This window comes from Erpetoichthys calabaricus, chromosome 3 (assembly GCF_900747795.2).
Source record: "Erpetoichthys calabaricus chromosome 3, fErpCal1.3, whole genome shotgun sequence".
NCBI lineage: Eukaryota > Metazoa > Chordata > Cladistia > Polypteriformes > Polypteridae > Erpetoichthys > Erpetoichthys calabaricus.
Window position 1 is genome coordinate 79,788,654 of NC_041396.2, and position 14,637 is coordinate 79,803,290.

Here is a 14,637-nt window from a genome sequence, read left to right on the forward strand (position 1 = left end):
GCTGCAAATTTCAACTATTTTAAAACATGGGGTAAGATTCAAATAAGTACCAAACAGCTGAGCCTATGATCAAAATGGATGAACAAAATCCTATTGGATGAACAAAATTCTGTACGATACAGCACAGATAGTTTGGTTTGATAATCCCTCTCAAAATAAATAAATAAAAACAAAGATCCAGCATTTTCTGAAGGATATAAGAATTTCAAAATCGAACGAGAAGTGTTTTAAATTTATATTAAAATTATATTTAATGAAAAAAAGAAAAAACGTCAGAAGAAGCAACCATCTCCAGGTACTACTCAAAGTACACATACTATGGATTGTGGGATACAATAATAAAGAATTTAACACTAAAAATTTCACTTACTAAGTATTTTTTAAAAAGTCAATGTGCTGTAAACAAAGCACCTTTGACATTTAACTTAACCTTCCCCAAATTATAGAACTTATTTGACTTTTTACTGTCCATAAGCTAATTTAATATTGTTCAGTAAAATAGGAATGATGTCTCTCTATTATAAAAAACAATCTTGGAAGGGAGACCAGGGAGACAAGACGTGATCTTTTCGGAAGACACTTAAAAGACACGCGAGATGAAAGAGATTCGCCATAGTGCGTCTCGCGGGGACCTTAAACATGAGACTTGGTGCCAAGAAATTGTCCCAGGACCGTCTCGCGGGGACGTGGAACATGAGATTCTTGCAAGTCACACACTACTTACAACCATTTTCAAATAAGACCACGGTCATCAAAACTCTCAGTCATGTAAAGGCTTTTAGCAGACACAGATCCTCTGCTTTCAGCTCATATAAAGCACATAAGGACAATACGTTCTAGATGAAACGTCAACAACTAACAGAAGAAGAAAGAGCAGCGCGGAGAAAAGAGACCCAAAAGTATTGGAGAGAAAAAAATGCAGATAAGAGATTATGAAAGTAGTAGAATTCTAAAGGCTCAAAAAAAAATAAAAAAAAACGATGGCGCAATACACATGCAGAGAAAGCTAAAGAATATGAAAGCAGTAAAATTCGAAAGTATCAAAAAAAATGATAGTAAAGATCACTTTAGCACAAACAAAGAGAAATTATTACTCAGTGAAATAACGGAAAGGCAAATAGAGATCAAATATATGGACATAGGTGATATGTGAGAAGTATGGAAATATTGTAAGGCTTTGAAGTTTAAGTCAGAGACTTGTAGATCGTCTAATTCGTGTTGCCATCAGGGAAAAGTAGTGTTTCTACACAATGAGGAGGTGTATCTGCAAGAATTAAAAGATTTGATGTCTGGGGAAAGTGAAATCCACAAACAGTCAGTCAGTCAGTCAGTCAGTCATTTCACATCCCGCTATATCCGAATACACGGTCACGGGGGTCTGCTGCAGCCAATCCCAGCCAGCACAGGGCGCAAGTCAGGAACAAACCCTGGATAGGGCGCCAGCCCACCGCAGAATCCACAAACACTACAGACAAAATATACAGGTCTACAATAATCTTTTCACCTTCGCATCATTCAATACTCAAAACGTAGATTTACACAATAATGGACCATACGCTATGAGAATCTGTGGTCCCGCAACAATTAAAGCAACGACAAGTTTAATTTCGAAGAAACCACAATTCGGTCAGGTGTACATTTATGATCACAGAGAAGCGATGCAAATTTTAACAGGTGAAAAGAAAGACAATGTAATATACAGGTAGTCCCCAGGTTACGGACACCCAACCTACAACATACGAACCGGGCCGCAGCTACAACGCATGCGTCTCAGTAACTGCCACTCCGTCATCTTCAGCCTGGGGATGCTGCAAGCGGTGGCTGGACGGAGGCTGGAGGGGGTCGATTTCGCTGCTTGCACAGTGTAGTGTCTGTCTGGCGGCTCCCGGCGGCAAGCGGTTTCACTGCCCGCCCCCTGTTGCAAGTGGTGACCCTGTTGTGGCTGAACGGAGAGGCAGGGGGTAGCATTGTAGTGTGCCTTGGATAGCTGCGTGTTGAATGGGGGCGGTGGTGCGGGGGGACACTGCAGGCAGCATACTGTAGTGGAGGTGACTGATTACTGTTACACACATAGCAGGAAGTTGTCTTGTCAGTACAGGGTGGTCCAGATCTAATTCTGCAGATCCAGATTGTCTGGATGACTTTGATTTATGTGGGGACGATTCCAGGTCAGCGCGATGACAATTCTTCGTCTCGTCAGTTCGCACACTTCTCGATGGTCGGGGATTTTTTGGGTGATTTTCTATGTAATAAACTGAGTAAGTTATAGCGTAATGAAAATTGCATAATTAGATCTGGACCACCCTATACATCAGAAGTGTTGATGACTGGTGCCTAATCTGCTGTGATAGCATGTACAGTGCTGTACAGAAGAGCTCATTTTAACCTTTTGTCTTCACCCAAGTGCTGGTGATTAGCAGTAAAGAAGAGAAAAACCATCACCATTGAAAATAAAGTAGAAATGATAAAAAGGTCAGAAAGAAGTGAAACTCCATCATTCATTGGCAGACCACTTGGTTACAGTCGGTCAACAATAACATTTATTAATGTACCTGTTCCGACTTACATACAAATTCAACTTATGTACAAACCTACAGTCCCTATCTCGTACGTAACCCGGGGACTGCCTGTATATTCCACGAACAACATTAGACACCAAAGGAGACCTTGATATGCCATTCATATTAAAATGTTTACAGTTTCCCGTGAGAATAACTTTTGCTATGACAATTAACAAATCACAGGGACAAACATTCGAAAAAGTCGGATTATTTATTAGAGAAAAAGAAACAATATTCACTCACGGGCAGTTATATGTTGCGTTGTCACAATGTAAGTCCAAAAACAGAATCAAAATTCAATGCGATCTTGAAGAAAAGGTAATTCCAAATATTGTTTTTACTGAAGCTTTAAAGTAAAAGTGCAAATAATGAAATTGAAACAATTCCAAAGGAAAAAAAACAAGCTTTTAAAATTGTATATCCGATTAACTAAACATAGGGGTTGGTGAGCGAAGCGAGCAGGGGGCGGAGCCCCCTAGTTAATAAACAAGTAAATTATAAGAGGGCACCAAAGGAAAAAGCATATCCTTATTTTCTAAACCAGAAAAGAAAAAAAAAAAAAAAAAAAGCTTGAGATTTGATAAAAGAGGCTCACATTTTTGAGCTGTTTTAGCTGAGCTGTTGACTTTTAAATGGCTGATTCTCCCATTTTGGAAATTATTAAATTAGTTTTGTTTTACATTTTTTTAAAATAACTTTTTTCAAACAGTACACCCTGCATAGAGTTTTGACAAGCTTTGGTACAATCCGTAATCTGCATTCCTCATTGCTTAGACAATTCTTCTGAAAAGTGTATTTACATTTCCACATTTTATAGCAAAAAGACTTTTTCAAATAAAAAGATCGTCATACATAAATGAATTAAAAATTGTCAATACACACAAGTAGTACCAACTAAACAATTGTAAAAGGTAAAATTAGTCCACTATTAACTTATCATAATCAAAATCAATCACTGCTCTACCCTTAAATCAATTTGCCATAGGTGACCCTACTTTGAATATGGATGATTTGTGGACATTTTTCTAGACGATGGTGGGGAAGCCAAGACCTTGGATGAAGGATTCAATTTACTAGACAGTCCATAACCTCATGCTCACAAACTTTAGGCAGAGAACAAAAGCATGAAATCATGTATTGAAGAGACCAAAATCAGGCTATTGTGCATGGCTGCTGGGTTCAAACTATGTGATAGGGTGAAGAGCTTTGAAATACTGGTGGTCATCAGAGTATAACCGCCTCTTTCAATTGTAATAAACACCCTCACACTGTCTATATGCATACACTACGAGCCAATAGGCCATTATCTTTACACATTGAAATAATTGCTTGTGTTGAGGCACACAACGTAAGCGGAAAGGTGAGTCTTCTAAAAAAGAGGATGCTCATTCATTGCTAAATTAACTTGTCTATTATTGTGCTTATAACTAATTCAGTATGTGGTTCTTGATATTGTTGTTATCAAGTAGCAGTAATCATGTGTAGTAGTAACCTACATTTATTATGTTTTTCTTCTTCTTCTTCTACTACTTTCATTAATTATTATTATATTTGCAGTGAAGCCTAAGCATCAGTATCAGAAAATTACAAAACATCATCATGAGTGGCAATTTACGGCAAGTGATGTCATAAAATCATGACATCATTCATTCCCAGACATGAATTCCGACTCTTAGTTGGGACTCGGACGGTTTGTAAATAATTCTATGTTCTACTCTGAGGTAGGGCAAATTCTTATTCTAGTGCACCTTTTAGTGCAATTCTGGGGTGCTTGATAAATACAAGCCCAGATCTATACACTGGTCACTGATTTTATTTCAGGATTTAAAATCTGCTGTAGATGTGTGTCTCGTGTATCAAGCAAGCCTACATGGAAATGATCTAGAATATTCCTAGAAGCTGCACAATATCTTGAAAAAATATAGTACCATGTGCATAAAGTCTGCTCTTTCACATTGTATAGATGTTTGATGGGATTAAAATAAAACTGTGTTTTTAATTGTTTAAAAGCTAACAAAAGACATAAACAAATCCCTCACTAGTGATCTTTTTAAGAGTCTAAAACAAGAGGTGCTTATAACAAATCAGTTGTCCTAAAATTATATTCACACAGAATCCTAGATATGGACCGTGCACTGAAGGACTATCAAGGGTCATCTTTAATCCATCTTCCCTTACAGATGCAACAGGAACATCTATAAATAGAACTACAGAGGGCCTGTAGAATGCACTGTCAAGATCAAGAGGCCCAGGGGCTGGTCCTTCTTAATTAGAAACCAATTCTTTTGGTTTATAGGGGAAGAAATTTAGTTAAAATACTAGCAAAATAACCGCGCTTCGCAGCGGAGAAGTAGTGTGTTAAAGAGGTTATGAAAAAGTAAAGGAAACATTTTAAAAATAACATAACATGATTGTCAATGTAATTGTGTTGTCATTGTTATGAGTGTTGCTGTCATATATATATATACATATATTATTATATATATATATATATATATATATATATATATATATATATATATATGGTAGGTAACCACCCATACAATCAGATTGTGACACAGACTTCGAATGCTGTGAATGTAATTACCCCGATCTACATGCTGTCAAATAAACGAACCACACGCCATGGCGCAACGTTAGGGGCATCGCCTCTGGCGCTGACGTCCGAGGTTCGATTCCCGAGAGGGAGTGCAGTGGAGTGTGTACACCTGATGAGCCCAGAATGAGGGCGAAACACGTGTCGTGTACTCTTTGCATTTATTTGACAGTAAACTATTTCAACCATTCTATGATCTGCTCCTCACAAACTGAGGGCACCGTGGCGGATGTTAGCAGATTGCTGGCCAACCACAAGCGTTACCTGGTAGGTAACCACCCATACAATCAGATTGTGACACAGACTTCGAATGCCGTGAATATATATATATATATATATACAGTAATCCCTCCTCCATCGCGGGGGTTGCGTTCCAGAGCCACCCGCGAAATAAGAAAATCCGCGAAGTAGAAACCATATGTTTATATGGTTATTTTTATATTGTCATGCTTGGGTCACAGATTTGCGCAGAAACACAGGAGGTTGTAGAGAGACAGGAACGTTATTCAAACACTGCAAACAAACATTTGTCTCTTTTTCAAAAGTTTAAACTGTGCTCCATGACAAGACAGAGATGACAGTTCCGTCTCACAATTAAAAGAATGCAAACATATCTTCCTCTTCAAAGGAGTGCGTGTCAGGAGCACAGAATGTCACATAGATAGAGAAAACAATCTCTAGCAAACAAATCAATAGGGCTGTTTGGCTTTTAAGTATGCGAAGCACCGCGGCACAAAGCTGTTGAAGGCGGCAGCTCACACCCCCTCCGTCAGGAGCAGGGAGAGAGAGAGAGAGAGAGAGAGAGAGAGAGATAGAGAGAGACAGAGTTTGTTTTTCAGTCAAAAATCAATACGTGCCCTTCGAGCTTTTAAGTATGCGAAGCACTGTGCAGTATGTTGTTTCAGGAATCAGCTGCACAAAACATAGCAACGTGAAGATAATCTTTCAGCATTTTTAAACGAGCGTCCGTATCATCTAGGTGTGCAAACAGCCCGCCTGCTCAATCCCCATACGTCAGGATCAGAGAAAGTCAGAGCAAGAGAGAGAGAGAAGAGTAAGCAATCTAGCTTCTCAGCCATCTGCCAATAGCGTCCCTTGTATGAAATCAACTGGGCAAACCAACTGAGGAAGCATGTACCAGAAATTAAAAGACCCATTGTCCGCAGAAATCCGCGAACCAGCAAAAAATCCGTGATATATATTTAAATATGCTTACATATAAAATCCGCGATGGAGTAGCCGCGAAAGGCGAAGCGCGATATAGCGAGGGATCACTGTAGATCGGGGTAATTACATTCATTGCATTCCTAGTCTGAATCACAATCTGATTGTATGGGTGGTTACCTGGCAGGTAACGCTTATGCTTGGTCATCAAGTCGTCTAACATCTGCCATGTGCCCTCTTTTAATTGCGAGAAGCAGATATATATAGCCAAATTCTCGCGCTTCGTTGCGATGAAGTACTGCTTTTAATTTTTTATTAAGAAGAAAAGAAAACCTTTTTAAACGGATCGAAAATATACCAATAACAATTTGTTAAGGATCTGTTTTTTTGTGAACCTCCCTTTTCACAGCTGTCGTGCTACGGCGTGTGTTTTGTTTATTTGACAGTATGTAGATCGTGGTAATTACATTCATGGCATTCGTTTTCTGAATCACAATCTGATTGTATTGGTGGTTACCTGCCAGGTTACGCTTGTGGTTGGTCAGCAAGTCGCCTTACGTCCGCCACGTGCCCTCTTTCTGTTCCCAGAAGCAGATCATAGAATGGTTTTAATAGTTTACTTTCAAATAATGCAAAGAGTATGCGACACGTGTTTCTTCCTAATTCTGGGCTCATCAGGCGTACACACTCACTGCATCCCCTCTCGGGAATCGAATCTCTATCGTCAGCGCCAGATTTGAAGCCCCTAACATTGCGGTCAGCAAGTCGGCTAATATCCGCCATGTGCCGTCTTTCAGTTGCGAGAAGCAGATCATAGAATGGTTGAAATTGTTTACTTTCAAATTATGCAAAGTGTACGCGACACGTGTTTCGCCCTAATTCTGTGCTCTTCATGCGTACACACTCATTGCATCCCCTCTCGGAAATCGAATCTCGAACGTCAGCACCAGAGGTGAAGCCCCTAACGTTGTGCTACGGCGTGTGGTTCGTTTATACCTCGTGTCTTCTCATTAAACTTTTATCTCACGAATATGTTATTGCAATCCGCAGCGGGAGCGTTTCTATAAACTTAATTTAAACTTACGTTTTACACTGTGCTTTGTTTCCCTTATGAAGATGCTTGTATGCTTCAGTCGCTCGCTTCTTATTGTTTCGCTCCCTTCTCAATTGTTTAATGAATTTTTTGTTCTTCGCTGTTTGCGGCTCTTCCTTCATTTCTCCCTACTGCGTTCACAGTCTTTTCACGTGATTACTTGGGAGGCGTGATGACGTGACACTCAACTCCGCCTCCCACGGCCATTGAGCTGCCGTCCATTACAGTATATTGTCAAAAAAGAGGTTCCAGTTATGACCATTACGCGTTGAATTTCGAAATGAAACCTGCCTAACTTTTGTAAGTAAGCTGTAAGGAATGAGCCTGCCAAATTTCAGCCTTCCACCTACACGGGAAGTTGGAGAATTAGTGATGAGTCAGTCAGTCAGTCAGTGAGTGAGTGAGTCAGTCAGTCAGTGAGGGCTTTGCCTTTTATTATTATAGATTCAGCTCCATGTACCTGCTTCTGTTCTAGTGTGTTAGAAATTCCTTCTAGCTTGTTTGTCACTTTTATGAGGAAAATCAACAAATTATACCGAATTATGATTGAAGAATTAAGGCGAAGATTAAAGGTAAGATTTTTAAGACAGTGGTAAGACCTGCAATGATGTATGGAGCTGAGACATGGGAAATAAAGGGAGAACAGGAGAAGAAGTTAGATGTGGCAGAAATGAGAATAATGAGATAGATGTGTGGAGTTAAAAAGGGCAGAATAGGAAATAAGACAATCAAAGTTGCAACAAAAGTGGGAGAGCTACCTAAGGAAGTATAGGAAGGTAGATTCAAGTAGTATGGACATGTGATGAGGACAGACAATGGATATGTGGGCAAAAGAGTGATGGGAATGGAAATATAGGGGAAGAGAGAGTGAGTGAGGGCAAAGCAGAGATAAGTGGATAGAGTAAAAGAAGATCTGAACAAAAGGTCTGATTGGGGAAAAGATGCAAGACAAAGCTGTATAGAGAAGGTTGATCAAGCACATTGACCCACACAGAAGCAGGATATGATAAAGAGGAAGAAAAAGAAGGATCTGAACCCTTCAACCAATGAAGTTTTCTCTAATCTTTTATGCAAATATGAAGCTAATAACAAAATACACAAAACATGAAAATATTGCACCAGTTTAGCTGAGTAGCTGTTGCCCCCTTGTTATTCGATAGCCATGATTTATTGACTAATGAGAAGAAGCATTAATGACCTTAAAACTATAGACAAGCAAATTAATTAAAATGAAAAGACTCTTACAGACTAAAAGTCATAACAGTGGTAAATGTAATTTTGAATTACACAGAGAAGTAAACGCACATGGATATGTGAGAAAGATATAAAACAAACAGAACTCATTATTTAATCAATTAAAAAAAAGCATTTATATTAAACTAGCAAAATACCCGCGCTTCGCAGCGGAGAAGTAGTGTGTTAAAGAGGTTAAGAAAAAAAAAGGAAACATTTTAAAAATAACGTAACATGATTGTCAATGTAATTGTGTTGTCATTGTTATGAGTGTTGCTGTGTTTTATATACAGTAATCCCTCCTCCATCGCGGGGGTTGCGTTCCAGAGCCACCCGCGAAGTAGGAAAATCCGCGAAGTAGAAACCATACGTTTATATGGTTATTTTTAGAATGTCATGCTTGGGTCACAGATTTGCGCAGAAACACAGGAGGTTGTAGAGAGACAGGAACGTTATTCAAACACTGCAAACAAACATTTGTCTCTTTTTCAAAAGTTTAAACTGTGCTCCATGACAAGACAGAGATGACAGTTCTGTCTCACATTTAAAAGAATGCAAACATATCTTCCTTTTCAAAGGAGTGCAAAGCAAGCAGTCAAAAAAAAAATCAATACGGCTTTTTGGCTTTTAAGTATGCGAAGCACCGCCGGTACAAAGCTGTTGAAGGCGGCAGCTCACACCCCCTCTGTCAGGAGCAGGAAGAGAGAGAGAGAGAGAGAGAGAGATAGCGAGAGACAGATAAAAAAAATCAATACGTGCCCTTTGAGCTTTTAAGTATGCGAAGCTCCGTGCAGCCTGTCCTTCAGGAAGCAGCTGCACACAGCCCCCCTGCTCACACCCCCCTACGTCAGCGCAAGAGAGAGAGAGAGAGAGAGAGAGAAAGTTAGCTGGATAGCTTTTCAGCCATCTGCCAATAGCGTCCCTTGTATGAAATCAACTGGGCAAACCAACTGAGGAAGCATGTACCAGAAATTAAAAGACCTATTGTCCGCAGAAACCCGCGAAGCAGCGAAAAATCCGCGATATATATTTAAATATGCTTACATATAAAATCCGCGATGGAGTGAAGCCGCGAAAGGCGAAGCGCGATATAGCGAGGGATCACTGTATATAAAATACACACACACACATATAAACATATATATACATATACATATACACATATATATACATATCTACATATATATATATATATATATATATATATATATATATATATATATATATACATATACACATCCACATATCAACATATATATATACACATATATACACACACACACGGTTTATGGGTGATGATTGTTTTACTCTTTTTATGTTTATTTTATTTTATTGTAGAATCAACTCCTATCTGCGCACAGCAGGGCAGCCGTGGGCGGATGCGTATGGTGTATTCACTCCATGTTATCGTGCATTGCGCTGTCAGTGGTATTTTGATAAAAGAATTTGAACAACATATAAGAAGCGTATAAATTATTAAACAGTAAAACATTAACATTTAAGAAGTTACATTAAGTACTACTGCAGTGCCTTCGGGTATACCTCATTTTTTGTTTGCCCATTACATGCTTAAATGTATACATTTTTTGGTGCACCTACCTGAGAACACGCGACATATAACCGAGCGTGGGAGAAGCATGGATTTTAAACACGCGTTGAGTTCATCTGCTGGTCTCCCTCGTGGAATAACTGGTAATGTTTGACTAAAATCTACAGCGAGTAAAACAACATTACCTCCTATTTTTTTTTTTACGATCTCTGAGATGTTGCTTTTTTCGGTTCAAGGCTTCATAAGCTCTTTTATGTTGTATGGTGTACTTATCCCAAACCATCATCTTTGAATGTTGCAAGACTTTCGCCTTGTATGTAGATCGGGGTAATTACATTCATTGCATTCCTAGTCTGAATCACAATCTGATTGTATGGGTGGTTACCTGGCACTGTAGGGTTGCCACCCGTCCTTTAAAATACGGAATCGTGCCGCGTTTGAGAATGAAATTGCGCGTCCCGTTTTTAATCAATACTGGACGGGATTTATCCCGTATTTTTTTTATCTTTTTTTTTTTAAAGCAGCGTCTCATGCAAATCATCCCACACGCATTTTATGAAGATGCCTCCTTTCCTACTTTTGATTGGGTAATACTTGATGTCATCGTTAGTTTGATTGGTGTTTTTAACTGTCCACTGAGGAGGGTGTGTCTTTTAAGTAGAGTCTGCAAAGTGTTGGCACTGAGATGTGGCGTCAGCGCCATAGTTGAAGCCCCTAACGTTGCGGTCAGCAAGTCGGCTAACATCCGCCATGTGCCGTCTTTCAGTTGCGAGAAGCAGATCATAGAATGGTTGAAACTGTTGCCCCTAACGTTGCGCCACGGCGTGTGGTTCGTTTATACCTCGTGTCTTCTCATTAAACTTTTATCTCGCGAATATGTTATTGCAATCCGCAGCGGGAGCATTTCTATAAACTTAATTTAAACTTACGTTTTACACTGTGCTTTGTTTCCCTTATGAACATGCTTGTATGCTTAACTCGCTCCGTTCTCAATTGTTTAATTAATTTTTTGCTCTTCGCTGTTTGCGGGTCTTCCTCCATTTCCCCCTACTTCGTTCTTTTATCTTGCGAATATGTTATTGCAATCCTTAACGGGAGCGTTTCAATAAACTGATTGAAAATAGTTTTGCATTTACCTTTTTAGTAAAAGGCAAGCTTTTAAGCCTGAGAAATCACCCCGTAAATGCACACGTTTAATTGGACATGTGTTAATATGTATGGTTACACAGTATTAAAAGACAGTGAACAACGTCAGTTACCTTTGTTCCCGCGTTTGATAAAAGGTGAGCTTTTAAGCCTGAGAAATCACCCCGTAAATGCACACGTTTAATTGCACGTGTTAATATGTATGCTTACACAGTATTAAAAGACAGTCAAAAATTAACGTCATTTACCTTCGTTCCCGCGTGTGACTCGTGCTGTAAATGTCTTCCTTGTTTTTAGTTCACGTGATTACGTAGGAGGCGTGATGACGCGATACGTGACTCCGCCTCCTCCATTACAGTGTATGGACAAAAAATATGTTCCAGTTATGACCATTACGCTTTGAATTTCAAAATGAAACCTGCCTAACTTTTGTAAGTAAGCTGTAAGGAATGAGCCTGCCAAATTTCAGCCTTCCACCTACACGGGAAGTTGGAGAATTAGTGATGAGTCAGTCAGTCAGTGAGTGAGTGAGTCAGTCAGTCAGTCAGTCAGTGAGGGCTTTGCCTTTTATTATTATAGATTAATAAACTGTATGGAACAAAAACCTGCAGGCTTTGTGGCTTTAAACATCTGGGGGTCTAAATGGACAGGCAGCTTTTTTAGGAAAGTAGACACCCTCAATTTAAATTAAATTTCTGGTACTTAAGAGCTGGGATAGTAAACTGGCAGCTGCTGAAATGAAATCTTTCAATACCTGAGCGTAAACCAACTCAAAGGTCAATCGGGTATATATTAAACGATAGGGAGTATCTAGGATTACTTCACAGGGACAAAGGGGAAGTGCCTTCAAAGACAGTCAGGAGACCAGTGAAAGTAAACTGCATTGTAGAAGGCCATCTAATATACTTGTTATTTGTTTACTGTGGCTCTTATTTCATCTTATAATCAACAGCATACCAATTAAAGTAAACCAAACATTTTTATCTCCATATTTAAAGATAGATAGATAGATAGATAGATAGATAGATAGATAGATAGATAGATAGATAGATAGATAGATAGATAGATAGATAGATAGATAGATAGATACTTTATTAATCCCAGGGGGAAATTCACATACTCCAGCAGCAAAAAATATTAAATTAAAGAGTAATAAAAAATGCAGGTAAAAAACAGACAATAACTTGAATAATGTTCAACGTTTACCCCCTCTGGTGGAATTGAAGAGTCGCATAGTTTGGGGGAGGAATGATCTTCTCAGTCTGTCAGTGGAGCAGGACAGTGACAGCAGTCTGTCGCTGAAACTGCTCCTCTGTCTGGAGATGACACTGTTTAATGGATGTAGTGGATTTTCCATAATTGATAGGAGCCTGCTGAGTGCCCGTTGCTCTGCTACGGATGTCAAACCGTCCAGCTCTATGCCAACAATAGAGCCTGCCTTCCTCACCAGTTTGTCCAGGCGTGAGGCATCCTTCTTCTTAATGCTGCCTCCCCAGCACACCACTGCGTAGAAGAGGGCACTCGCCACAACCATCTGCATCTTACTGCAGATGTTGAAGGATGCCAGTCTTCTAAGGAAGTACAGGCGGCTCTGTCCTTTCTTGCACAGAGAATCAGTATTGGCAGTCCAGTCCAATTTATCGTCCAGCTGCACTCCCAGGTATTTATAGGTCTGCACCCTCTGCACACAGTCACCTCTGATGATCACGGGGTCCATGAGGGGCCTGGGTCTCCTAAAATCCACCACCAGTTCCTTGGTTTTGCTGGTGTTCAGTTGTAGGTGGTTTAAGTCGCACCATTTAACAAAGTCCTTGATGAGGTTTCTATACTCCTCCTCCTGCCCACTCCTGATGCAGCCCACGATAGCAGTGTCGTAAGCAAACTTTTGCACGTGGCAGGGCTCCGAGTTATATTGGAAGTCCGATGTATATAGGCTGAACAGGACCGGAGAAAGTACAGTCCCCTGCGGCGCTCCTGTGTTGCTGACCACAATGTCAGATCTGCAATTCCCGAGACGCACATACTGAGGTCTGTTTGTAAGATAGTCCACGATCCATGCCACCAGGTATGAATCTACTCCCATCTCTGTCAGCTTGTCCCTAAGGAGCAGAGGTTGGATGGTGTTGAAGGCGCTAGAGAAGTCTAGAAACATAATTCTTACAGCGCCACTGCCTCTGTCCAAGTGGGAGAGGGATCGATGTAGCATATAGATGATGGCATCTTCCGCTCCCACCTTCTCCTGGTATGCGAACTGCAGAGGGTCGAGGGCGTGTTGGACCTGTGGCCTCAGGTGGTGAAGCAGCAGCCGCTCCATGGTCTTCATCACATGTGATGTTAGAGCGACAGGCCGGAAGTCATTCAGCTCACCAGGACGTGATACCTTTGGGACTGGGGTGATGCAAGATGTTTTCCAAAGCCTCGGGACTCTCCCCTGTTCCAGGCTCAGGTTGAAGATGCGCTGTAGAGGACCTCCCAGCTCTGATGCACAGACCTTCAGCAGTCGTGGCGATACTCCATCTGGACCTGCTGCTTTGCTGGCACGAAGTTTCCTCAGCTCTCTGCTCACTTGCGCTGCTGTAATTGTGGGTGGGGATGTCTCTCCTATGTTGGTATCAGCAGAAGGATGTGTAGAGAGTGCAGTACTCCGAGGTGAGAGTGGGTTAGGGTGGTCAAACCTGTTAAAGAAGATGTTCATTTGGTTTGCTCTCTTCACGTCTCTCTCGATGGTGGTACCCCGCTTCAAGCTGCAGCCAGTGATGATCTTCATCCCATCCCACACTTCCTTCATGCTGTTGTTCTGCAACTTCTGCTCCAGCTTTCTCCTGTACTGCTCCTTCGCCGCCCTGAGCTGGACTCGGAGTTCCTTCTGCACGCGCTTGAGCTCATGCTGATCACCGTCTTTAAAGGCCCTTTTCTTCTGGTTCAAAAGGCCCTTGATGTCATTTGTAATCCATGGCTTGTTGTTAGCATAGCAGCGTACAGTTCTTACTGGAACTACATTGTCCATACAGAAGTTGATGTAGTCAGTAGTGCAGTCAACAACCTCCTCTATGTTCTCACTATGTGATCCCTGCAGGATATCCCAGTCTGTAGTTCCAAAACATTGTCTCAGAGCATTCTCAGCCTCCGGGGTCCACTTCCTGAATGATCGTGTGGTTACAGGTAGGACTCTCACTTTTGGTTTGTAGTGAGGCTGAAGCAGAACCAGGTTATGATCTCCTTTCCCAAGCGCAGGCAGCGGGGTGGCACTGAATGCGTCTTTAACGTTTGCATACAGTAAATCAATAGTCTTATT

The 14,637-nt window shown here is 40.7% G+C and overlaps 1 protein-coding gene across 1 annotated transcript in view; it reads right to left on the reverse strand.

The window, feature by feature from the left end:
- LOC114648132 (neuron navigator 1-like) overlaps nt 1–14,637 on the reverse strand; it is a 249,027-nt gene that overhangs the window by 51,741 nt on the left and 182,649 nt on the right.